This window comes from Phasianus colchicus, chromosome 9 (genome assembly GCF_987193195.1).
Source record: "Phasianus colchicus chromosome 9, bPhaCol1.hap1.1, whole genome shotgun sequence".
Lineage (NCBI taxonomy): Eukaryota > Metazoa > Chordata > Aves > Galliformes > Phasianidae > Phasianus > Phasianus colchicus.
The window spans coordinates 14,807,737-14,833,673 of NC_143444.1; the positions used below are offsets into that span (position 1 = coordinate 14,807,737).

Here is a 25,937-nt window from a genome sequence, read left to right on the forward strand (position 1 = left end):
TGCTCAGTATTTCGCCTGTCCTTTCTTAATCCTATAAACCCTCAGCAAATCTGCCTACCTTTGTCAGTGCTCAGTGGGGAGGGCAGTGGCAGATCTCAGTGTGCACCACCTGCACTTAGGAACTGCAGTTTGAATCCCCTGTTTCAAGTGTCCTTGCTTAAACTCTCAGCAGCTTTAAGCACTCATAGGGCATTCTGAAAGTATTCCTTGCATACTAGTCCCTTAGGTTGTCTTCTGAATAATGGCTATTTAATGCTTGTGGTGTTGGACTCTTTTAGTGAGTAAAATTGACTGGCAGTTTTGAAAGCAACACGAATAATACAAAAATAGATATATAGGACAGACTTTAAAATATCATAAACATGAATGAAGCAGTGAGGATTTCATTCTGGTCACACAGTGCTATCAAAAGAGAAAACTGAATCAGCATAGTATCTTGACTGAACTCTTGTTTCGCTTCTGGAATATTACTTTAAATTCTCTAATTAGCTTTTTCCTTGAAGTACTTATACGCTTGTAGTTTTCTAATTCCTGTAGGTAAAAGATATCTGCAGTCAAAAACATTTGTTATGAAAACCAAATATACTAGAGACTGCCATAAATCTTTCTGTGCTAAATCAATGCTTTCAGATGCACTTTCTGGTATTTCTTCCTTTTTTTCCCCCTTGTAATCCTATTTTCACCCTGTGTATGAATCCTACAATATCATTATCTAGATTAACATCTCAAATCTGATTTTGTCTTTAATTTACTTACTTGACTGATTGAGTAGCCAACAAACTGTGGTCTGGTTTACAGTAATATTCCTAGCTAGTAAGATGATGATGATCACCCACTCGAATTTATAGTTACTTCTAGTACCTAGATATGCTCAGTTTCAGGCATGAAATTGGGTAAGAATTATTTTAATTATTTGGTTTGTATGTCATTGATTATTTAATTATTTTGCCATTTAATCATTCTGAATAAGTGGATCCTCCTGGATAATGAAAATACTTACAACTCATGAATAAAGAGCCATGTCTTTCTGTGTGGATGCGCAATGACTGTATAGTTGCAGATCTGCTATGTATTCTCATTTACCTACAGGTTAAATTGGTAGTCTGCCTGGGTTAATCTCATTGTGTTTAAAGTTTACAGAAAGTCTCTGATGACATCTGCCTCAAATCTGTTTATTTACAAAACAGAGTTGTCTAATCAGTTGTTTTTTTTTTTCCCCTTTCAAATTCTGGTTTGCAAGTCTCACATTAACAATAAAACATTATGTAGGAATAGCTGAAGATCTACATTCTTCCATATACCATGAAAATTCTCAAATAGAAGCATGTTGTGTTGCTTTTTTCTCTGAGAATCCCTGTGTGGAGCAAATATAATTTTGCTATGGCCCACTGTGCAATTCAGAAATGACAAATTCTGCATGTGTGTTCTTCTAACAAACTGATCCTTTTTTTTTTTTTTTGAATTAACATGTATGTAATATATAATAAAATGGCAATACAATAATTCAAACCTAGTAGACCCTCAAGCTAATACAACAGAGCAGTATTCAGTGGTTGAGGTTTTACATGCCATTACACAGTGGGAAGATGATGTGTGCTAAAACAAATTGTAAGTAGTGGACTTTTGTACTCAGTTTTTTTTTAATCCATGGGGCATTTTTAAAAATAGAAGTGGAGTAAAAGAAACTATATCTAAAAACATCTGATTCAGTTGGTAATATCTTCCTATTTAGGTATCTTGATCAACAATTCTTGCTTTAGGATTAGGATACTGTATAGGAAAATAATGTAATTGCAAATCCTTCTTTGTTCATTCAGTAAGAATTAAAAAACAATGCTACCTTCTTATCTCCACTTTTGCAGAAAAGCCTTTCACAATAGAAAATTTTGATGTAGAAGAATAATTTGACATCATTCTGAAGAAGAGTTGAGTGTTATTTTTTCCCCCAGCACCATGAGGGATCAGAATTAGTGTTCAAAGTCCTACAGTAAATGAAAAATGAGTGATGCTACATGGGAAAGATGCAGTTCATACATCAACTTCATCATGTTAAAGCTTAACAGCATTTCTAGTGGCTTCTAACAGACTGTGTTATCGAACTCTCATGGTGTTTGAAGACAGTAATAGCCTCAGAATCTTGAAGCCCTGGCTGGGGTTTCTTTTCTTTGCAGATATAATTTACTCTTGAATGGAGAGGAGTAATTTTTTGCTTTGCCTTTCTTTAGGATGATAAGTAGAAATGCAGTTGTTCACAAAAAGTTATTGATTTAAACTGCAGCGTATAGTATAGCTTAAGATTCTCCACTGAGATGTACGATGGTATTAGAAGAGAGAAATAATATGATCCAGAGAATTTTTGGCTTGTCATCCTGAAGTCTTTTACAAGTGTTGGATAGGCTGATACAAGGTCTAATCTATTAAAGGAAGGTGATGTAGTGAGTAACAATAAAGGGAAAAATAATTAGTCATGCTTATTTGATGTTTCTTCTGGGAAAGCAAATAGAGTTGATATATAAGAGCCAAGCTTACATAAAGACAATCCAAGAACGCAGAGACTGGTAAAAAGCAAAGACAGTGGTTCACTATCACGGCACGAGCTGGAACACTAGTAGGCTATGTACTCATAAACAACAGTCATTTCAGTAATCTCAGGTGGAGGGTCATATGTTTAGGAAGGATAAAATTCATAAGACTAAGGCATGGTCTTGAAAAATATTGATGCTGAGTCATGCTGGATAATCACATAAATATTAATTTTAATAGCAAGCCCGTAGTTAAAATGCCAATCTTGCTGGCAGTGTTTCCAAGAGGATGCTAAAATCTTACTGGAATTATAGAAAAAGAAACCATGTTCTGCAAAAGGAGTTAGAGGGGTTCTTCAGAAACACTTCATACGAAATGGAAATTTGATGTAAACGATCTTCCTACTTTAGCAAAATGGTAATGGAATACGGTGAATGGATGTTGAAAGGTGAAATTTATGCACACGAAAAAAGATTTTTATTAGGAATGCTGAGCATTTAATGTAAGAAGATCTGTGCACTGTCTTGCTACAGACTTTATAGAAATAAAGTGGAATGTGTAAAGTAAAATTATGAAATCTGTGGCAGAAACTGGAAAATTTCTTAGCATGGTCTGGAAAATGACAAATTAGGTGGTACAGAAATGGACTAATACAGCGTCAGCCAAACTTGCTTGTGCTGTTCAATACTGTTTTGGCCATTAAATAAGACTTTCAAAAACTTCTGATGTGGAGCTGCTATTCCCATGTCCCCAGCCGCTCTGCCACCCAAGCCCACTGAAACACTCTGCTCTTTTCCTACTTTGCTAGAGCAGTTTTCAGGTTTTGGGAACAACCAAGCTTTCCTTAGATACTCAGCCACCACTTTCTGGCTTTAATGAAATACCACTTGTTTTTCTTTGAGAATAAATCTGTTTAGTAACTGAAATACACAGGCAAGAGTGCAGGTAGGAGTAGGAGACTCTCTACTTAAACTAAATTAGTATAAAATTTGTACCTTTAACAACACGCTTATACCTTAAACTAAATTTGACTTTTATTTAAACAACATAATTATATTCAGTTCTTAACCTATCAAGTACAGTTATTCAAGTTATTTAGAAACAAATGTCTTACTGTATAATTGCAAATGCCATTTACAGGAAAATTTTAAAAGATTCCTTATGAATTTTTGTCAGTTTTTCTCTGACCTTTCCCACTGCTGTAAGAATTTTGAAAAATTGTAGCATGTCTGAATTTGCTAGTTGTCACAGGTAGGTGGTGTTTTTTGGCAGTCAAATGAGAGTATTTTGGAGTCTACAATCCCACTGTATAGGTTAAAGAACACGATTTTTCATGGTTTCAACATGGTTTCAAGCTGCGCCAGGGAAGATTCAGGCTGGATATTAGGAAATACTACTTCTCTGAAAGGGTGGTCAGGCACTGGAATGGGCTGCCCAGGGAGGTGGTGGAGTCACCAACCCTGGAGGTGTTCAAGGAACGTTTGGATGTCGTGTTGAGGGATATGGTTTAGCGAGAACCATTGGTGATAGGTGGATGGTTGGACTAGATGATCTTATAGGTCTTTTCCAACCTTAGTGATTCTGTGATTTCTGTGACAGCTATTGAATGCACTTGCTTCCATCCTTCTTTCTTGAAACTTGCACAATTTAAACTGTCTTTATAATACAGAACAATGGATTTTTAAATGCGGACTGGTTTTGTCAGTTTGGTGGTATTAGTAATGAAAGTGTAGGGATGGTGTGTCTCTTCATTATCTTATCAGAAGCCTAGCTGGAGCATAACAATTTGAATGAAATCTGAGTTATTCAGAATCTAGCTAAAATAATATTTACTCATTTGGTAAAACAGACGTTGAAGAGATCACTTTAAACTGCACTTTTAGCTTCCAGATACTCATACAAAATAGGGATTGCAACTGACAATGGCTGTAGTTCCTGTTGAAAGCCCTGGTACTCTTAAGCAAGTGCTTATCAGGGAGTATGAACTGCTTATGTTTCAAAGGGTGTCTCTTTTATTTCCATTGTTATAGGCTCCTGTGCCTTTCTGGTCTTTACAGCTTATCTTTTCATGAATTATTTTGGATGGCTTAGACCCAGCAGCAGGCTAACAGACTATAGTCATCATTAGCAAATGTGATTTGCCCTTGAACAGTCTCCTATGCTAATCTTTCTATGATATCACCATTCTTTTTCTGGGAGTAGCTGCATTTGCTAAATGCAACCTGCCCCTGTCAATTTGCCAAGGGGAGGTTCTGCTGTGATTTAGTACCTCTCAAAAAATGTCTCATTGTGGCTTGGCTGACTTCGTTCTTTGTGCGCTGAGACTGTGTATAGCAAGCTGTCTTCATAGAGGGCTTCAGTTCAGATCTCATCTTTGTGCCCTTCCAAATCAGTAACCAGGCTCATTATGCACTGGCAGATGACAATGCTTAGTTTGGTGATGAGGAGTGGCATTTTTCACCCTGAGAGACTGGAGATTGAGATGGGGGCTGTATTTCTCCTCTGTCATTGCTTCTGCAAGAGTCCTTGTCTGTTCTGAGACAGAGCAGAAGATGCAACCCAGTAAGCAGGGCTTCTGCTAAATCCTGAGCCTCCTAAAGCACTCAGGGTTTCCTTAAGGGTCAGCCCAATGGCATGAAGAAGAATTGCCTGGAAGGGATAGCACTTCTCACTTGGCAGAAGTTCCATCTCAGCTAAGTTGCAGCAGTGTCTCTGCCTCAGTCTAATCCCAAGGCTGTTTGCTGCAGCAGGCACAATTGCTCTATACAAAAGCATTGCATGGGTGCTTCATGTTCAGCATACAGGCAGATTTTCACAACTGCTCAGTCAACTCCTGTGATGCTTATAGGCTGTTTTCTGAAGACCCAGGGCAGGCAGCTCTGAACAGAGAAGAGCTCTAGAAACTCTGCCTCTGTCAGCAGCACGGGAAGTCTCTTTCTCTGTGCAGCAATAATCTATTCATGCAGGGAACCACCACAAGTTCTCTTGTGTTTAGAGGGTCTGTTAATTGGCTTTTGAAAAGAAAAATGTGAATCTATGATTTCTGAGCTTCTAGTCAGATATTTAATTCCTGCTGTCTTGATAAATGGCAGTCAGTGGTAATTACGGTGTATATACAACACAAGCAACATAATGTTGAGTAGAAGAGATACTAACACCTCTCTAGTTGCCTGTGCATATCAGCAAAGTGTATGTTATGACTTTTTCTTAGGCACATTTCTATAACTACCCCCTCTTCATCCAAGTACTGATCACTGACAGAACGCAGTCTGTGCAGTCTCTTTCAAGATACTGGATGTTTTGTGAACCTTTGGACAGGCAGTAGTATCTGCAGTGATCTTAAAAATTTGAAAATAAGGGGGCCTTCATAAAGATTTATCTCTGAATTGGTGATGTTGCTCATGTGCTACCTTTTCCAATAATGTTAGAAACTTTATCTGTGCTGGACAAAGTGTGCTGTTAGAAAACAAGTATTTAATCTACCTTAAATAACATTATATGATTCAATGCTTAGTGTGATCAAAGATCATCTGGAGCTACTTGGACTTAGCCTCCACTCCCTTCCCTTTAACTGTAACTGTATAACTCATTTTAAAACAGTGTTTTTTTTTTTTTTTTTAAGCTACAATATCTGTTTATTCTAGACTTATTTTATAGCACTTAGTATTTTTTCCCCAAACTGTTTTCCCTATTGTGAAAAGGTACAGAACGCTGCCTAAAGGATTACAAAATGTAAGGGCAGAGATGGGGCATGGAGGTTCATGGTCTCAAACACACACTACATGAGAGTAAATTGAAGTTTCTTGTGAACAGTCATGGGGATTGACAGAAAAACTTCTGGTGTAAGGAGACTTGGCTGGGCTGTAGTACTAACAGTGAGTGAGGTGGAAGAAGAAGTAACTCCAGAAAAGGGTATCACAGACCAGAGGGGAAAAAAAAAACAGCAAAAAATATACAGGAAGCCCACTATTTCCTGTTGATTACTCTGATTTCATTTTATATTTAATACGTTTTCACATCAGCGATTAACTTATGAATGTGTCTTAACAAGTCTGGAAACATCAAAATAGATCGTGCTTGAAATTTTGGAAGAAATCTTATTACAAGGGTAACCTCAGAAACATATAAAACAAAAAGAGATTGTGAGGATCAGTTTGTTGTGAACTCTAGGAAAAAGTTGACTGATGTCTGAGAAAGTAAGTTTCTGAAGAAGCAGGGACCATGACCCACAGGTTAGTCTTTTGTCTGGTCAAGAGCAGGTACATAAGAACAACATGAAAGTTCTTTGATCAGCAGTTCTGTTCCCACGCTAGGAATGAGGCAGGGCTTGCTCAGCTGATACCTCATTCTGACGCATATGTTGAGTTACAGGATGAATATGGAGCAGGAGTTGGTGTGGCATCAGTGAGAGTAATAACAGAGTAAACCTCCACCAACCACTGTTTGTAGGAGAAGTAAGAGCAGAGGAAGGGTGACCAATAGCACATCTGGCATTACTCAGCTAGAGTAAAGGGTGAACTATCAAAAAAAGAATGATAGAAATTGGCCTTGCTCCAAGGATAAACCTGCTAGGTCTTGTACATGTCAGCTGTCTGAAGTGGATGAGTAGATTCTACGTGTTTTGTCAGATCCTAGCAGGGTATGTACTGCCTATGAAGAGGGGTTGGTTGTGTTCTGGCTGGTAAAGAATGGATGACACAGTAGATTAAGTATGGAAACAACATAATGGCACAATCATCAGGCTGCATGAATCTTAGTGAGAGCAGAAAGGTACTGTTTGAGCTGGGATTTTAAGAGAGGGTTCTCCCTTTTCTGAGGTCCTGACATGATAATGCTGCTTCCTGAGTGTACTAGCAGTTCTCCTTGTGTGTTTTTGTACTGGATGAAACTAACGTTTCTAAGGAGGAGTCCATAAGTGCTTGTAAAGCATGGCCCTGAGAACCACGTGAGTGCGAACACACATTGCAGTTACTGATCCTGATCCTTCAAGCCTGCAACACAGCGAAATTAGCATTAACAAATCATGGTGGCTAGGGCTTCATTATATGGAACCTGATCCTCATTATACAGAGCCTGATCCTCTATGTCTAATCACCTGTTCAGATGTAGCCTACCTCTTCATGATTATCTGCGCTGTAAATAATGTACAGAATCAGACCGGCTATTTGTGAGGAGCAATGAATATTGTTGACCACCATGAGATTTCAGAGGGATTTAATCCCCTGAGTTACAGCAAGAGTTTGCTCTCGAGGGGAAAAAGTAGCTTTAATTATTTTGAGAGATCAAAGTCATTAAAGAAAGGCCTGGCTGTGCAATTTAATTTCTCTTTTTTTAACATCCCCTGGGATGTTGCAAGCTTGGGCTGCAGGAGGGGAAAGCTAAACAGCTTAGCATTTCATCTGCACCAAGGGAGCCAGCAAAAAGAACATTACTCTTTTAATGTTCAAAATTGACTTGAAAACTGTAAGTGATTTTCAGTGGCGTGGGTAAGTTAGGCTTTAGCTCATTCATAGTCTCCTGGGGATAGTTTTCTAAAATAACTTTTCTTGTATCTTTCTAATACCACGCATACCAACTTTATCCTTCTCAGCATTGACTTTGTAAGAAAGATTGAGTATCATTGTCTGTTACTTTGATGGATGCTAGGAATAATAAACCACCTCCTTTATCTATCCTCCACATAGGAGCCCTTGAAAAGCTCCTGTATATGGGAAAAACCAGTTTCTAATGCACTTCAATTTTCACCTCAAGGAAGGTCATTTCTGTGCTCTGTAAACTTCTTGGAAAGAACAAGTTTTGAAAGAAAAATTCTTGAACATCAACCAAAAATCTCACTTAGAGGATGAACTATGCTCTGGTCTACATAGACTGAAGTACACATTCCAAAATAGCAGTCGTTCCTTAGTATAAGCATCACTAAAACACAGTTCTTAAGTAATGTTTGTATATATGGTTTAGGTTCTGTTTTAATATGTGAAAGTACACATTGATATATACACAGTAATTAGAAAACTTTCTTATTTCTCAGCCCCAGTTTAAGGAATCTCTTAAAGAATTTGCTGACTCCTTTTGGACTCCACTCAGCAATCCTAGGGCATGGTGGTCTCAACTGTGTAAGGGCTGAGGTGGCAAAGAGCACTGAGAAATGAGCTGCTGCTTGTAGCTCAAAGCATGTAATTACAAAGCTATGTCTGGACAGATTCAAGGTCAAGCTTAATGTCTTAAAACAGAGAAGGTTTATGGGAAATGATAGCTAAGAATTAAGTCTATAAAGGAATATATCTGTTCCTGCTCAAGTACAAGACAAGCTTCATTAATGTGCTCTGCTACACTGAATTACTCTGCAGGGAAATTATCTGCCAAGCAGTTTTTTTTAGAAAAGAGAAATTTTTAATTTCTAACAGCTGCACATGGTCAAATGATAGTTAAGGTACACATCAGCCAGGCTATTCTGCAGTCAGCTGGGAGCACTGTACTTATTGCATCACAGGAGACTCTTTCAGCTATTACCAAAAGAGGACCAAATTAATTCTTTGGGTAGTTTTGAAGTCTGAAGAGTTATAGTAGTATCAGGGTCTGAATTTCTTAGTATATTGTTTGTGCTGAATCTTGCAGGAGTATCTCTTTTTGAGAACTTCTCTCTAATTGAATGCAGTGGTTAGCTTGGCCTTACATCGTTCATTATGAGTTACTGACCTGCCTGTTCAAAAGATGCATTTGTACAGGGTTGTTTTTGCCTTTTCTCAATTTTCAGTTAAACTTTTTTATCTGATAATACCCAATACTGTGATTTCAGCATTATGTTGTTCCAACAGGATTGACATCGCTTACAACCTTATGCACTTATGCAACCAAGTAGCATATACTTGGAATTCCAGTCCGTGTAGCAGGTGAATACTTATGTAAGGCCATCACACTGAAACTCTGATGGACAAAACTCAAGCTTGAGCTTGGAGAAAAATGTTTGCTAGTTTTCCCACTTTGTTCTTCCGCATTATAGTGCTATATTTTCCAGCTGTTTGCTCAGCTAGCTTTGCCAACACTAGCTATTTCCAGACTAATGGAAACTTTCCTCTGAGTGAAGCAGTTATACTGTCATCTATTTGAAAATGGAAAACATTTGTAATCTTTATATACAAAGAAATAAGATCTTACCACGAATATAGAAGCAAAGCACTGCTTATGCCCAGATCTTAAACATGTATTTGAAATAGCTGTAAGCTTGAAAAAGGATTGGGAATGTAATGAAGGATGAGTACCCTTAACATCTAATCATGAAATGAACAAATTTATTCTCTTATTTTGCTTCTTGAGCTTTTTATTCTCACAGGAGATGGCCTTTTGAAAAGGAAATGTGTCAAACAGGAAAGGAAGGCATTTAAGAAAAACCTGACTGTAGCCTGAGTTCTTGGCTTGGCCTTATCACATTCTAGATGGAGTAATGGAAGATGAATGGATACACACCCAAATTCAGCTGCTGTCATCAGCAGAAATTTAGAACTGGGCACAGGAGCCATATATTCACCTCCATGTGGAGCTGTTAAGGTGCAAAGTTCTCTGAGCCTGTGTCCTCGTAGGTTGGTTGGTTGGTCTTGTTCTATGAATAGTAATGCTTAGGTATTATGGTTGCAGTGCCAGAGCTATCTGTAACCTACCAGCAGAGAGGCTGTGTGTACTTTTTGGACCAGGGATTTGTGGTGCTACAAATCTGGCTTTTTTTTTTTTTCCCTCTAGACAGTATTTTCAGGCCTCTCAAAACAGCATACCTGCTGACTTCATCTTTTCCCTGCAATCTGCAGCCACAGTGTGTCAGAATGTTACGTTTAAAATTCTGTTATGTATAAAATTCTGATCTCTTGGATAATTTCTCAGAAGTATTTATTGTATGGAATAACTTAACAGTTAAAGCAATTTTTGTAAATTCAGAAATGCCTCGGTTTGAATATACAGAACCACAGAAATGAAGCTACAAGAGGACACACAAAGATGTTCCAATCTTGTGTAACAAGCTTTAGATAGACCAGATTTCATAGTTACGTATTATGATAATTGATATGATCTCTTTGTTCTTAAAACCAGAGTAGAAAAGGGAAATATCAGCTGAACAAATAGTTTATATTTTAGCTTATATATATAATATATATATAAAATATATTATATATCACAAAGTTAGTCACACATTTCTGTAACATTTATGTAACAACTGCCGGAAAAGAACAAGTAAAGAAACCAGCATGAAGTACAGATTCACTTACCTTTATTTGCATATTCGTTTGAGCTATGTCATTGCTAGAAATAGTTGCTTTGCAGGATTAGTGAGTGACCAGTCATCCGCCATGTGATAGCTGGCCCTCAGCACAGATTTTTGAGAAGTTCAGTTTTACCTATTTGTTCTCATTAAGAACATTAGCTGGAAGGCCTGTCAAGTGCTTTGTCAAAGATCCCTCTAAAACCTTTCCTGTACTTGTTAATTGCCTCAAAATTGCTATGGTATGCTCATTTCAGGGATTTAATTACAGGCTAAAGTACAATATTATAAAGCAGGAAAAATGTCACCTCTTCTTTCATTGTTTAATTTGTCCAGAAGTCTTTACTAAGGTTTTTTTTTTTAATGCCTGGTTTGTCTAAAGTAGAAAATGATATGAATTTAAAGAATTAGGCTATTAGCATAGCACCACTGAGCTTTACTTCAATGTATACCACAATGAATCCATAATCTAATACTTCTGAACTTGTTTGCACTGCTCTACGCCTTTTAAATGTTGGACTAAATACTATCATCTATTTAAGTGCAAGACTTTCCTATGCTAGGAATATTCCTTTATCGGAGCTGGGTAATCTGATGCTGTTGCTGTGCCTCTAAGTCAGCATGTGAAGTGGGATGATTGAATCCTCCAATCTAGTGGTTAATAGGTGCTACTGATTAGAGGTTTCCCTTTCATACTTAATGCTTGCTATCTAGCTTTTGAGAAACTTGATTTATGTAATCTATTCAGCATCCAGTATGGAAAGTTATTTTAGAATGTGCACAAGCAGTATTAAATAGAATAAAAGAACTGTGTTGGCTATAGTAGAGTAAAGGAAACCTTTCCAAAAGGATAAATGAAGGTTTACTGCTACAGGTATAAAAAAAAGCTGTAACTACACCTTCATGGTGTTTGCTAGGAATGACATTCTTCACAGACCTGTATGGAAATGTACAGTGGTGGAGAATCTGAGACTGCATTTCCATACCAGATTGTGAGTTCTGCTTGGAATTCCAAAACTTGAAGTGTCTTCGAACAAATAGATGAAGATTTCTTGAATCTGTAGTTCTGAGCATGTACTGTGCAGATCAGTTTACTTTGATTCAAATGCCTTCATGAAGTTACTCTTTTTAAAAAAAAAAAAAAAAAAGAAAAAGAAAATACCACCTGGAAACAGTTGGATATGTGTTGAACTGTGATCACCAGCACTGTTGCTGCTATGTAACACTGCTGGAAATTGTGTGCATTGATAGACTACAGTCAAACAGGTTATTATCACTGTCTCTCTGAGTCAGTCCAGACTCCCCTTAGTGCCCAGCCTTCCTCTCTTGAAAACTTCTACCTTCAGATTTCATGATGTGACCTGTTACGCCTTTTCTTTGCTGCTTCCTAATACCTATATTAACGAAGGATCTTACTGCTTTGTGCACAGATAAGCTTTGTTATCAGTTGTGCAGCATTTGTCCTAGCCTGAACTCTGAAGCAACAAGTCCTTGCCTGAATTCTGAAGGTGATATGGATGGTGCCAGGCAATCACAGCTCTGCTCTTTGCTATCTGACTTTTGCTCTATATAGCCACATTCTGTGTGCTTATGACACAGTCCCACCAGGAGTCCTGTTGCTGTAAATGTCTGTCTGTTTTGACATGCGAGTAGCAGTTAAACTCTTTCAGAACTTCAAAATGAAATGAAATCCCTCAGGTGTGTATTAGTAATGTCTTTCATTGTTATGGAAAGTTTTAGTGTGCTGTTGGAGATTGTTACATGGAATGTCTTCCCCTTCTGATCCTTCCCAACATTCCCTTCTCTGATACAAAATCGCTCTGAATCGACTTTGTGTTGCAGTTTATGTGAGAATTCATTAGCTTTAGAGGGCAAGTCTAAGACTAAGCTTTATGGGAGTCAGGGCCTGCCAATGAATGTCATAACCCATGGGAGATAATTGTAGATGTGATTTTAAAAAACATTTTTCTGGTGCAAATTAGAAAAGGAATGGCACTAGATCACTTCTGAAAAACTGGAAAGCCTCTGTATTGTTGTAGATCTTGGATTTCTGAGATTACTTTATCATGACTTTCAGCCAGCAGGACCAGATAAGCCATTAGAACAACTTCAGGCATTCTTGCTTTAGGAAAGGATGGGTATCAGTGGCAGCTTGTTGGACTGAAACTTCCAGAATTTGATTTCAGGCTTCTCTGAAAGCAGAATTTGCCTGAAGTTAGATTTATTTCCATTTTTTAAGTGGATGATGTTTACACAACTGTGATCAGCAAAGATCTTTGCTATGTGTTCAATGGCGTCTGCTTAAAACTTCCCAGATGAAGTCAGTACATCAGTTCTTCCTTAAGGTGGACATTCTGAGATTAAACTAATTATGTACCAATGTTGATTAGCATTTTGTTGGAGAGTGTCCAGCAGTTCGATAAGAAAATTTCTCTAGTTTATAATGGATTTAAGTTAAATTTTAGATTGCTGCTGCATGCAGTAAGTGGAGATGGGAACATCTGGAGGGCACTTCTACCTTTTTGAAACTGATGAATTACTCTGAAAGTGGCTGACTCCCTCTGCTGATTACAGAGCCTCTTTCTGCTGTGCTAATTTTCCTGTTGACAAAACAATATCCTTGGGTTTTTTTTATGTTTGTTTTGTTTTTTTTTTTTTGAATGCAGGTTATAACAACTCTAATGTGTAGGCAAATTAGATTCCACAGGCTTTGCAAATATCTTAGATGAATGTTTCAACATGAACACAAGTGTTATGTTGCATTTTCGTGTTAATGTGTACAGTCTTTATACCTCTAATGTGAGCATTCAGTACTTTTAACTCTATTTCACCTGCTGATTACTGTCAAATCTAGAAAAAAAATGAAATGCCATCCTGAAAGAGAACCAAGCTGGTACTAAGATGTCTATTAACCCTTTGGCAATGATACACAGTCCAGCATTGATATTTCTGACAAAGCTCTGTGAGCCTCACAGCAGGCAGATATGGAGTAATCTGCCATTTCTCCTTCTCTCAGGAGGTTTAGCCTCATCTGTAGTAATTAGTATTTGGCTTGAATTCTGAAACTTTAAATAATTCTTACAAAAGAAACTGATGTCTTAATTATACCTAAAAGTGCTGGAAATAACTACTTTGTCCCTTTCTTAATATGGAGTCATAGATTTCAGCAGCCTCCTATCAACAGATTGTTTAGATAGTGAGACTAGAAGTCTTCCTTTTATATATTTGTTTTTCTATTTATTATGGAATTCTTCCTTGTTTTTGAAGAGATGTAAACAGATTAGGGATTTATCTTCCTCTGTTTATCTGTTCCTTTCTGTATCATTTCTAAAAATACATGATTTCATTTTAGACTAATTTATGTCAATGACTTCTATAAATGCATTTTAAAATTCTTATTCATAGTTTCAACACTTTTATAACATCTTTGCATGTTTTGCTACAACTGTATACACAATTATATCTTCGCTGATGTAAAATAACACAGATGTCCATTTCTTGAGCAAAAATTGTGATATAAGCACACCTATCACTAATTCAGGGTTTGACAAAGTGTGCTGGTAATTCACACTTTGTGTTTATGGACTTTGATTTTCCTTTTTCATCACTGCCTCTGTTTGCTTTCTGTGCTTGGATCCCTCTGTGGAGTAATTTCAGTATCTCTTATGTTGTGCATTGTGTGTTGATAACAGAACTGAGATTCTGCATTCATAGAGTAGATATAATCCATAGGAATCTATGTAGGAACATATTAACTAACTTTGTACCTAAGCATATCAAAGAAAAACTTCATATATTATGCAATATGCATTATTAAAATGAAATAAAATCCAATAAAAGTTAATAATAATAATAATAAAGTTAAACTAGTGAGAAAGAAAAATAATGTGAAGAATTTGTTAAATTCTAAACTGGTTCAATATTCATATGCTTATTTATATAAAATGTAAAATCTCTCTACCAAAACTATTGACAGCAGAAGCCATAATTTATGATAAAACAGGCAAAAATGACTAAGGTTACCTTTCTTCCCTGAGAGACCACACATTCTTCTCTGTCTGAAATTATTCTGTATGATTTGACAAACAGAAGTAGATTTAGAACAATTGGATTGAATTTAGCTACGTTTCAACATTCCTGTCTCTTGTTTGCCACCTGTCTTTCCATCCTCTCTTTCTGCTTTGCTTGTCTCCCAAGAGCAGTTATAGACACCAATATTTTAAGATTAGTTTAGTTCTAACTTTGAAGTAAATTCTGTCTACTGTGAACTGGCACAAACACTGTCACATTTCCTAAGAGCAGTATACAGCCTAAAAAGATTTTAAGAAGTGGGGACCTTACCTTTTGCGTCCTTGGTGTTCAGAAACAAAAGCATCAGCCTGTAGTTTGATGTCACGTTTCCCACTACCACTTTGCAGATGGCAGAGGACCAAAAGATGTACAGTCTGAGATAAATCCGCTTGGTGCTACGTTATGGTGCTTTATTCATGCGCGCATCCAGGCAAAGTCTGACCACTTTGTGAAGAAAAGCAGATGGAGAGAGAGATTTTAGTAATGGCGGTGGTTGTCTGAGAAATACTTGCTAAAGATACTTCCTCTAAAAATCAATTCATTATCCAAGAGACCTACTGATTTGCTTGCTGGTTATATTCTAGTAAATATTTAACTTGCTGCATAAGAAACTTAGGTCTGTGTGATTTGTAAGCAGGTGTAGCTCTTACTTTGGCATTTATTGGGGCCCTTTGTTCTGGAAAAGCCTAACTAAATTAGTGGGTGAGGTAAAGCATGATGACTTACTGTAGTTGCTGGATGTTAGGCAGGTGATAAAAGCTGCTTTGAATGCAAGTGAAAAACTTTCATATCATGAACTATATATCTTGACAGTCTTCTAGAAGAATCAGAATGAATTGAATGTCTGTGATCAGGAATGTTAAATTTTCTTGCAGATATGATGAGGATTGGAGCTACATTGGATGTGGAATCAATATGTTTTCCTTCATGCAAAGTTGCTTTAAAGGCAATAATTTCATGGCACCTCTTCAATTTTTCTACGTCAACTTCCACGGCACGTTGATTTACAGCTCTTGTGGTATGTGAAGAATGGAAGGAAATGTGCCTCCACATTTGCCAGGATACCACACCTGGCTCCTGGGGCGATGGCTCAGACTGGGGAGGTTCACCGTGTACCTCCAAAACAGAATGTCTGCATCAATCTGCGAAGTATTTGCCGAACAAAATGTGCAGTCTCAAATATTGGTGTAGTATGTCAGACAGATTGAAAAGTCGGGGAAAGTGCTTTAGTAAGCACGAGGAGCTAAGGAGGCAGGCAGGCTGGGCACGGGCCAATATCGAGTGACCTCTGCCGTCTGCAGTGAAAGTCTCAAGGGTTGGGAAATCTGCAGCGCTAACCTCTGAACTCCGGCGCAGGACAACGTCCTTTAAAGAGACCTTCCTTTAAAAAGGGTTCTTTAGTCCGACGCGTGGCCGCAGCACGGACCGGGCAGGCAGGAGCCCTTCGCTCCGCAGCGCAGTGCCGGCTCCCCCTGGCGGCGCTCCGTGCCGCGCGGTCGCTGTGCCCGGCTGGGCGCTGCCCGTGTCCTTGGGCGCTGCGGGGCTTAATCGTTAACTGCTGGCGCCTCGGATTGCAGTTATGGCTGGAGCCGTGTGAGAGTCCGAATTCACTGAACTACTTGTGCTTCTTACTGCGATAGAAACAAAGTAGCTTGGTTTGGAGTATTTTTCTCTCGTATCTGTTATGATATCTCTGAAAATACATATGTGGGATTCTACATGTCAGCATAAAATGGTATCTAGCTCAGTCAAGAGCTGTACATACCTATACCTTTGAAACTGGAGTATGTTGCAACAATGTTGAAATGCAAATACCCATCGAGGCTAAAAATCAATTCAGATTTGAAAATATTATCTTCTTGATCATTCAGAATTGAGCAGCTCAAATGGATAAAGAATGACTCATCTGGCACTGCATCATCTCTCAGATTAGTATTCTTGTTATTAATTTATATGTTATCTTTAATAATATCTTGTTTAATTTTTTAGAGTGTGAAAGCGACCCACCCTCACTGTGTCATTTCCTGTGTCATTTTCCTACAAGCAGTAGTACCAGGCTTTCATCTGAGACTGATGCACTGCTCTGATTCAATCTGATCTGCAGCAGTAGAAATCTAGTTGCACTCTTCTGAAGTGTGTAAATATTTCCAAATATGTGACCTGGATAGGCTGGATCACTGGACTTTGGTCACAACCCTGGGCAACCCTACAGGCTTGAGACAGAGTGGCTGGAGGACTGTGCAGAGGAAAAGAACAGGGTGTTGGTCGACACTTGTCTGAACACAAGCCAGCAGTGTGCCCAGGTAGCTGAGAAGGCCAATGACATCTTGGCTTGTATCAGAAATAGTGTTGCAGGAGCAGGGCAGTGATCATCCGTCTGTATTCAGCTCTCGTGAGGCTGCACCTTGTGAACTGTTTTCAGTTTTGGGCCCTTCACTACAAGGAAGACACAGAGGCCCTGGAGCATGTCCAGAGAAGGGCAGTGAAGCTGGTGATAGGACAAGACAGGACAAGAGACAGTGGCTTCAAGTTGTGCAAGGGGAGGTTCTGTTTGAATATTGGGAAAAACTTCTCCAAAAGAGTGGTCAGGCACTGGAATGGGCTGTCCAGGAAGGTGGCTGAGTCACCCTCTCTGGAGATGTTCAAGAAGTGTGCAGATGTGGTACTAAGGGATGTGGTTTAGCAGGCAACCTTGGTGGTAGGTGGATGTTTGGACTAGATGATCTTAGAGGTCTTTTCTAGCCTTAATAATTCTATGATTCTATATACAAATATATATACAATAGCTAATATTTTCCAGCCTATTGTAGAGTGCTGGAAATAGATTGCATTGAAGTTTTCTTTTCATTTCTGTCTGAATAACAGAAGAGTATTTTTCTCTCTAGACATAACAAAATACCTCTGGTTAACTCTGTGTGACAAAGCCTGGACAAGCTGAGAGTGGTTAAGATCTTCAGCATGTTAAAAAACCTTTTTTTTTTTTTTTTTGTAGTTCGAGTAACACTGGAGGAAGATCTAGGACACCAGGAGAAAGGGAGTGCTGGTTTTTAAATGGCACGTGTAGGCTAATACACTCTGAGTGCACAGCTTTGTGACTTATACCTCATAGCTGTTCTTGCTCAACTAAAATTTGAAGGCAAATTTTATTCTTAAAGGGAGTAAAGCTGCTTCAAATTGCCTTATTCCATTATGTCTAATTTAAAATATTTCCTGCCCATCTAGTTTGTCTTTCACATAGCTTCATCTCACAGTGGAAGATTCATTCTGATACCACTCTCAGAGGTGTATTTCTGGGCATGGTGTGAAATATATTTTATTCCTCAGTCTGTTCAGCTGTTAGGTACAGTACTTCTAGTGTGCTTAGATTAGTGTTCTAGTTTGGATCAGGAATGCGCTTTTGAAGTCCATCTGCTTGTTCTGTTCTTGTCCCAAACATTTGATTCCTATCATGGAGAAGTCTTGGTGTGCTTTTACTGGATCTCTTTCAGATAAATCTGAAGAGAATGCTGTGTCCCAGGACTACATTTGATGTTCACCAAGTGCATTAAGCCCGTAATAGGACCTGATAAGCTCTTGTTTGAGGTAACCCTCAAAAACATATATAGCAAGGATGTCAGGTAGTCAGCAACAACTTTTCCATTTTACAGATCTATTTCTAGTGAAGCCCAGTCTTTGCTTGTGTTTGTTTTTTTTTTTTCTTGTAGTGCATTTTCGTTTGTTTTGTTTTTGTGACCTCACACATCTGTGTGGCATGTTTTCTTTTTTGGGAGAGAAGGAGAAAGAAAATTGGTTCGTTGCCAGAGCCAAGTCTGAGGTTTTACAAAATACTCAGCAGGATGTGCTCAATGTTGGGGTTTTGAATTGCCTGAACTAGAGAAGATGGAATCAACTGTTTTTGGTATCAGATTTCTCCAAAATTTCTCAGGTAATTGGTCTGGAGCTTAATTTCAGGCTTATCCATCCTAAGAAAGCAGGGAAGCAGAGAGAGATGCAAAAAGATGTTTTCCAGTAAGCAACAGGGAATTGACAGAAGAAGTATTCTTACACTGTGTAAATAACCACCTCTGGAATCTTCTGGGATCCATTTTCATTTTCTTTCTTACGTTCCCCAAAACTTCCTCCAAAAAGAAGTTACAGAGGCTGACTTTTGAATGTCATGTTCCTTCATGTGGTATCTTTTTGATGCTAACATGTCTAAATGAAAAATAAACCTTCAGTAATGATGAACTAATGCAGTCCTAATGAAATGCCCCTAGATGGACTGGAGTTTAATGCCATGGCAGCGTAGCAAATTTCTGGATTTTAATGAGATAAGCAAAATAACTGGCCTTTACATCATACTGTTAATAGGCTGAACCTGATTAAATTAGAACAGAAGCAGTTTGTAGACTGAAACAGATAAACTGTGAGAACACCGAGTTCAAAGTCAATGACATGGCAAAGATTCCAGGTACAAATCACAGACACAGGAGGAAAAAAAAAGATATATCTGAAAGTTGCCCATATTAGCAGAGCCAGTTGTTGATACTTCATCATGTTTATTTTTTTCACGTGTTTATTTTTTAAAATTTATTTTCCCTCTATAAAAGGTCAACTCAAATTCCCATGGGTTGTAATGAACTCTGAAATGGAATGGGCAAAAATGTCAACTCTGAATTGCTCAAGATATTTGATCCCAAACAAGACAATAATACTTGTTGCCTACAGGACATTTCAGAGCAGGTTTGAAGTGGCCCAGGTTTTCTGATTTTTACCATGATTTTGCACTTGGAATTCTATACTATGGTTGAATCTAGCTTAGATGTTTGAGGTTAATGTATCTCTATCACTTAAATAAAGAAATTGATGCTCCTTAACTTTTGAGGCAAATATTTAGGTTGAGTACCTATAGTAAAGGCATTCTCCAGCCAGAAGATCTGTTCAAACAAATAGTTTGAGCTGAACTTGCCAAATTTTTTATGTGCTGTTCAGACACAAAACATGCTCTGACTGCATGTAGAAGTCACTGTGTGACTTTTTGTATCCTGGAACTGAAAGACCCAAGTCTCCAGGCTTGAACGGTGACAAGGCAGGCTCAGTGTTTGACTCAGAGGATTATTTTTTTTCAAATATTTCACAAAAATGACTGCTTATTTTAGTTGCCTTAGCTTAGGAGACTGCAAAAGTGCTCGAACCAAAACTCAGCAGAAGCACCTGGTTTCTGAGATCTGCCTCACAGTGTCTGATGTTGGTTCAGAGCCCCTCAAAGGATGCTATGTTGGCTGTTCAAATGCATGAGTCACAGAGAGTAGGAAGTCCTCAGTAAGAAGGCTGCAGGTTCTCCCTCTGAAATGGTATCAGTCTATAGGTAGGGAGTCCTCTAACAGCAGTCAGGACCACAGAGTTTTAAATAAAAGATCTGTTGGATGCCAGTCCCCCTGAAATTCAGCTTCTAGACATTTTAGTCATTTTGTTCCTCACTGGAACTCTGAGGCAGAAAATAAGCCTCAAGGAGATGTTAGTGTAGCAGTGTATTATTAACTCCTCTTTGCAGCTGGATGAAGCCTTGAAAAATTTCAGATAACATTGAGCTGCCTTAATGAAAGAGTACTATTTTGTAACTATACTGTGTACCAAGCTAATAGCTTCTTCAAAAGTTTGGTTCATTAATTGGGAAGCACTAAAAGCTCAAAACCACTGTGAAGGATGTGTTAATCAAAATTACTAATGAAATGTGATGACCTCCACATAGATGTTCCCACACACAAAAATAAGGGCTTTGTAATTGAGATCCATTAAATTGCAGCTACATTGGCTGAGTTAGCAGCCTCAGGTGCAGACTGGCATTCAATATTGCAAATTTTTTGCTCTGTTAGCTATTTGAATGGGATGGAAAGTGAACTACAGTGGCATTCCGTTCTTTACTAATAGAAGGTGTTTAACATGCAAATGGAAAGCTCTTCTACCTCCTCTTTTAATACATAGAATCTTCAGTCCGTCCTCACTTCTATTAAAAGAAATTTATTCTTTGAGACTGAGCTGTGCAGATTTCTATGCTACTCAGCAGTTGTGCTACAATACATAGATCATAGATCTCATTCCCATGTAAGGACACCTCTTTCCTTCTGTAGCAGAAACTCATTAATTTTAATGTACACCAGTGAAGCAGCTGAGTGGGCTTTGAGGTCTCCTTCATAGCAGCATGTTGTGTTGCTTCTGCACCACTGAGCTCATTATTCTTTTATTAAGAAAGCAAGAAGGAATACAGCATATACAGTCCTAATGCTATCTTCCTCAGATATCAGAGCATCAGCACTCTCCAGAAACACAAACAGCCTGCTTGAAAAATGAAGTGAAGCATTCTTTGTTTTCTTTAACCCACAGGTAAAGGAATATGTGGCACAACTGATCTCTGCATTGTTTGCTTCACTATGTCCTAAGCTCCTCCTAAGCTTTGTAGGTTAAGGCTAGGAAAATTGGCTGTGCACAAAATAAATACTAGAGATACAACAGCTGATATAGAACCTGCCTGCTTTTCCTCTGCAAACACCTGAACACCTGAATGTAAGGTATTTCCTAAAGTCTCCAATATTTATCTATCCTTACTTAAGTATATATTTTCAGAACTGCACATTTGCTCTTTTTGTTGCTTCTTTAGGACTGGGACTTTCAAGCTTTGAGAACCCAGTTCCATTTCTGCCAGTTCCTAAATTGGTCTGAAAACCTCAGCCCAGTTCTGCCAGGATGCACGAGGGAGGCATTCATTTAATTGGAGCATTTTAAGCGAGGCACACAGCAGTAATGAAGACATGATTGATTCAGGTCTATTTCAGACTGGAATTCAAAATGGAGATTAGATCCAGCTCTCATGTCTTCCAGCCTGTTTTCCCCTCCTCTGATCTGTCAATACGAAAATGAATAGCAAATAGTGAATCTGAAAATTTCGGAACACTGTCATTTGACGTTAGTATTCAGGCAGAATACCTGGTGGTTCCTGCATATTCAATATTAGCCACAGTTTTATTTTGTTCATTAAATATGCTTCTGTTTATTTTCAGTTTTGATTCTAAAGAATTCTTCAGGATTCAGCTGCAGGAATTAAACACAAGCAGAAATTATTTAGATTTTTTAAGATCAAGTCTTCCTCTTCTGTTTTTGTTTTGACTTGAGATAGGTTTGTCTCTCCTTAGTGTGTGTAAATATGCCCCTTTTTTATTTTTAATTTTTTTTTTCTGGTTTGCCCCAAGACTTGTTAATTCTGATTTACAGGCCTGAAAGTTTATACTGTATGCAGTAACTCCCATACTCTGAAAAAAAGTGCATACCAGGCTCCAACAGGGCTTTATCCAACCTACCTCTGCCAGGCAACGGTTCAAGAAAAAGGATGAAGAAAAAAAGCATATTGGAATGTCTCCCAGTAAAACCATGCTGTTATCTCCCTATGGTGATCAATTAGAGCCTTGTAAAGAATTGCAAGCATTAGCCCAGCTGATTCTTTCAGTGTGTGCTGTGTGGCAGAGGCTCTGTGTTATGTTTATTGGTTTGTAGTTCAGTTTGCAGTTTGTGTACCACAGAAGCACACAATGTAGCACGGCATCTTTCTGTTTTGCATTGTCAGGTGGAGTGTAGCTAGTCAGCAGGCAACCTTGCTTCCCTGTTCTTGCTACCTGTGTAACAGGTTGGATGAATCCTTTGGCAGGTAGACAAAGCAGCAACAATTTTGGGAGCAGCTGAGCATGTTCTGCTGAGTAGACTTTTGTCTGACATGGGCAGAGACCATAGGGCTTCTATGAAGAACAGAGAGTAGACACAAAGCACTGTAAATGCTGAAAGAGAAAAGACTTTTCAGAGGACACACAGTGGTGTGCTATAATCCAGAGATGAAGCAAAGTTTGTTGTATATTCTCCTCCCCTGTGTTTGCTTTAATGTTAGTGCTTTCATGTTCACTGAGAGTTTTAACAGCCATCAGAAAACTTCCAGAAAACTTCCAGACTGATCAGTGCTTCTGAATCTTTGCACACTGCTTTGGTTGCCAGTTGAAAGGGAAGGAGGTAAAGGTTGTGACCTCTTTGAAGCAGTGTGGCTTTGGACCAAGTGCAAGCTGACTGGAAAAATTCCACACCTTCTCTGGGCAGTCTGTTCCAGTGCCTCACTACCCTCTGAGAATTTATTCCTGACATCTAAACTAAATTTTCTCTCTTTTAGTTTTAAGCCATTTCCCCTTGTCCTATTGTTATCATGATGCCCTTTTACCATTATATGTTTTTACCATGTAAAAGGTCAGACCCCCTCCTTCTTGTAAGCTCCCTTCAAGTACTGGAAGGCCCCAGAGCCTTGTCTTCTCCAAGCTAAACAAGATCAACTCTCTCAACTTTTATATAATAAGAGGTGCTCCAGCCCTTTGATCATCTTTGTGGCCCTCCTCTGAACCTGCTCCAATAGCTCTGCAACATTCTTGTCCTGGGGGCCCCAGGATTGGATGCAGTATTCCTGATGGGGCCTCACAAGGGCAGAGCAGAGAGGGACAATCATCTTTCTCTCCCTGCTGGCCTCCACTCTCTGCATGCAGCACAGGATACTGTTGGCCTTCTGGACTGTAAGCATACACTGATGGCTCGTGTTCAGCTTTTTGTCCATCAGGACCCCCAAGTTCTTCTCCGAAGGGCTGTTCTCCCAGTCTATACACATATCTGGGATGGCCTTGATCCAAGTGCAACGTGCAGATATCTGCATTCCTCAAGTAAGGATGACAGCACGCTGGGGGCTGGCATGCTAAAGATAACTAGAGTGTTATTGGGAAATCTTTGGTGGATGGTTGAGAGGCATTGGTATCAGAACAGTTGATCGGAGTATGAAAAGAACCATCAGTCAACATCCCTCTCTGTACTGAGTGCTAGTTAGGTAAAGGGAGCTCTCTGCCTTACTAGGAGGCTGGGTAAATACACTTGGATTGTGGTAGCTGGAGAGAATGGATTGCTGCTTGGACAAAGATAAATCCTAATTGTGAAATATCTTCAGGAAAAGCACTGAATATTTTGCCTAGGGAAAAAAGCAGGTGTAGAGATAAGAGTTATAAAATGTCAGATTTTATGAAAGGAACCAGATGATGGCAGCATAGAATGCAACAGAAGACTGAGAAAATTCCTAGGTTAAATAGCAACAGAACTGTCCTTGAAAATGGAGTCAGAGTTCAATCTTTCCATCTCATCCCTCACTTCAGCAGTGGCTTTTGAGATATAGGTTTATGGCTATGGGAAAGAGAAAAGAAGACAATTATTGTGTTCTGTGTTCATGTGCCAATCTTTCATAAGCTATGCAATAAATCAGCTCTGAAGTCTTTTCTGTGTAGTGTCAGTGATAAACAGTTGTGCTTGACTCTTTTGGACTCAGAAATCATTTTTTTCCTTACCAATGTAAATTCTTCTAGAAAATCCTACTGCCTACAAGTCTACTTTGCTAATTCTTGTCAGCAAAAGTAGTCTGTAACCCCTGCAGTCTCCAAGATAGAATTTAGAATACATCTCTAGGTAAAATGAGAAATGCAAGCTGAATACACGTTAGTTTTCAAATGAAAAGCTTAACAGCCAATATCTGAACCATAGATGCTTGACTTGGTCGCCTAAGAAACCAACACCTGCTTTGGTCCTATGATAGAGAAGTGCAATCTCTGTGGAAAAAAACCCAGACACTCATACTGGAGCACTGTTTGGTTGTACTGGCAGAGGGCAGGATGATCACTGTGCAGGGGCTGTTTGCTCAAAATCTTCTGGTTTGGCCACCAAAGGAGGTAGTGGGGGTTTAATACAACCCTTCAGAATTGCTTCTGCAGAGGTAGGCACACCATCTCATGGGATGCAAGCATGTAGGAGAGTATTTTCAAGATATGTGATGTTATGAGTTAGTGCGGGAACACAAGGTTACAGCACATTCACAGCTGCTATGTATATGCCTTACCTCTGTGCTGGGAGCATTTGGAAGTGGAATTGTACCTCTGTATGATGGTAATTCTCAACTTTGAGACAGGTTCCAGAAGCTGAGCTGCTCCGATGGTTTTAATATAAAGTTTGTTGGCACTGTTCCCCTCACAAGTTCAAGTGTCTTCTGGAATAGTTGACTCTTGAATTGCTGTGGTGACTGGCTCTGACTGTGTAGATCTCAGTTATTGTGCAGTTGGCCACCCTAGTTTCTAGAGCTGAACTGACTCTTGTGAAATCTACATAGTGCAGCTCAGTGGAAAAGTGCAAGTTTCAGAGAAAGTTGACTTTCCAGTCCTGAGAGATCTAACACATAACAGATGTCTGATGGATTCCTCTGGCTGATAAAATCAAACTCAAACCATGCAGTTGCATCAGTGAATGAAGTATGCAATCTCTATTGACAGAGAAGCTAAGCTCTCATCTAGCATACATGTAATAAAACAGGAAGGAGAAAATTCCTTAATGGAAAAAAAAAAAAAGTAAGATACCTGCTACTACGTGTTCTCCAGCACAAACTAAAACCAGACCTTGCCAATAGAGACAAACTGCTTAATATCCACACTGGAATTTTAAGTTAAAAAATAGTGTAATTATTTTTATTTTTACTACAGCAGCTAAGATTGCTCTCCTAAATAGATACATTGGTATTTTATGTTTAAAACATATTAAAAAGAACTTGTGTGAAATTTTTCTGGAAAAGCATGAATGATGTGGTACATTTATCAACACAGTAATAAAACATTTATAATTAGACCCTATACTTTGTATATGCTTCAAGGAGAGGAATTTCTGAGTCAGCATGTGGTGCCATTAAACGTTTTAAAATGCAGCTTAATAATAGCTTTTCACATCCTTTTGGTTGAATGTGACTTTTACTTTAAAAATAAAATGAAATAATTTTAAAAAAATGCTCCTGGAGGTTGAGTGTTCTGTATTCATGCCATTCTGTATCTCTGATTGCAAGTACTACAATCAAGAGAGTGAACAAAACAGGACCACGAAAATGGGCATCATAATTATGGAGTGACACTGCCAGTGCACATTTTCCAAGAATGGTAATTAGGCGCATGTCAGGGGTAAGCACACACAACCTCAACATATAGCTGTGCCGTTCCCTCCGGAGATGTCTGTTTCTATT

At 38.6% G+C, this 25,937-nt stretch overlaps 1 protein-coding gene across 1 annotated transcript in view; it reads right to left on the minus strand.

Moving 5' to 3' along the window:
- The window catches only part of PALMD (palmdelphin), a 50,089-nt gene extending 34,824 nt beyond the window's left edge, over positions 1-15,265 (minus strand). Inside the window, exon 1 of the mRNA XM_090146286.1 lies at positions 15,113-15,265. The gene's annotated coding sequence lies outside the window, so the exon portion shown is untranslated. The remainder of the gene's footprint in view (positions 1-15,112) is intronic.
- Positions 15,266-25,937: the final 10,672 nt, after the last annotated feature.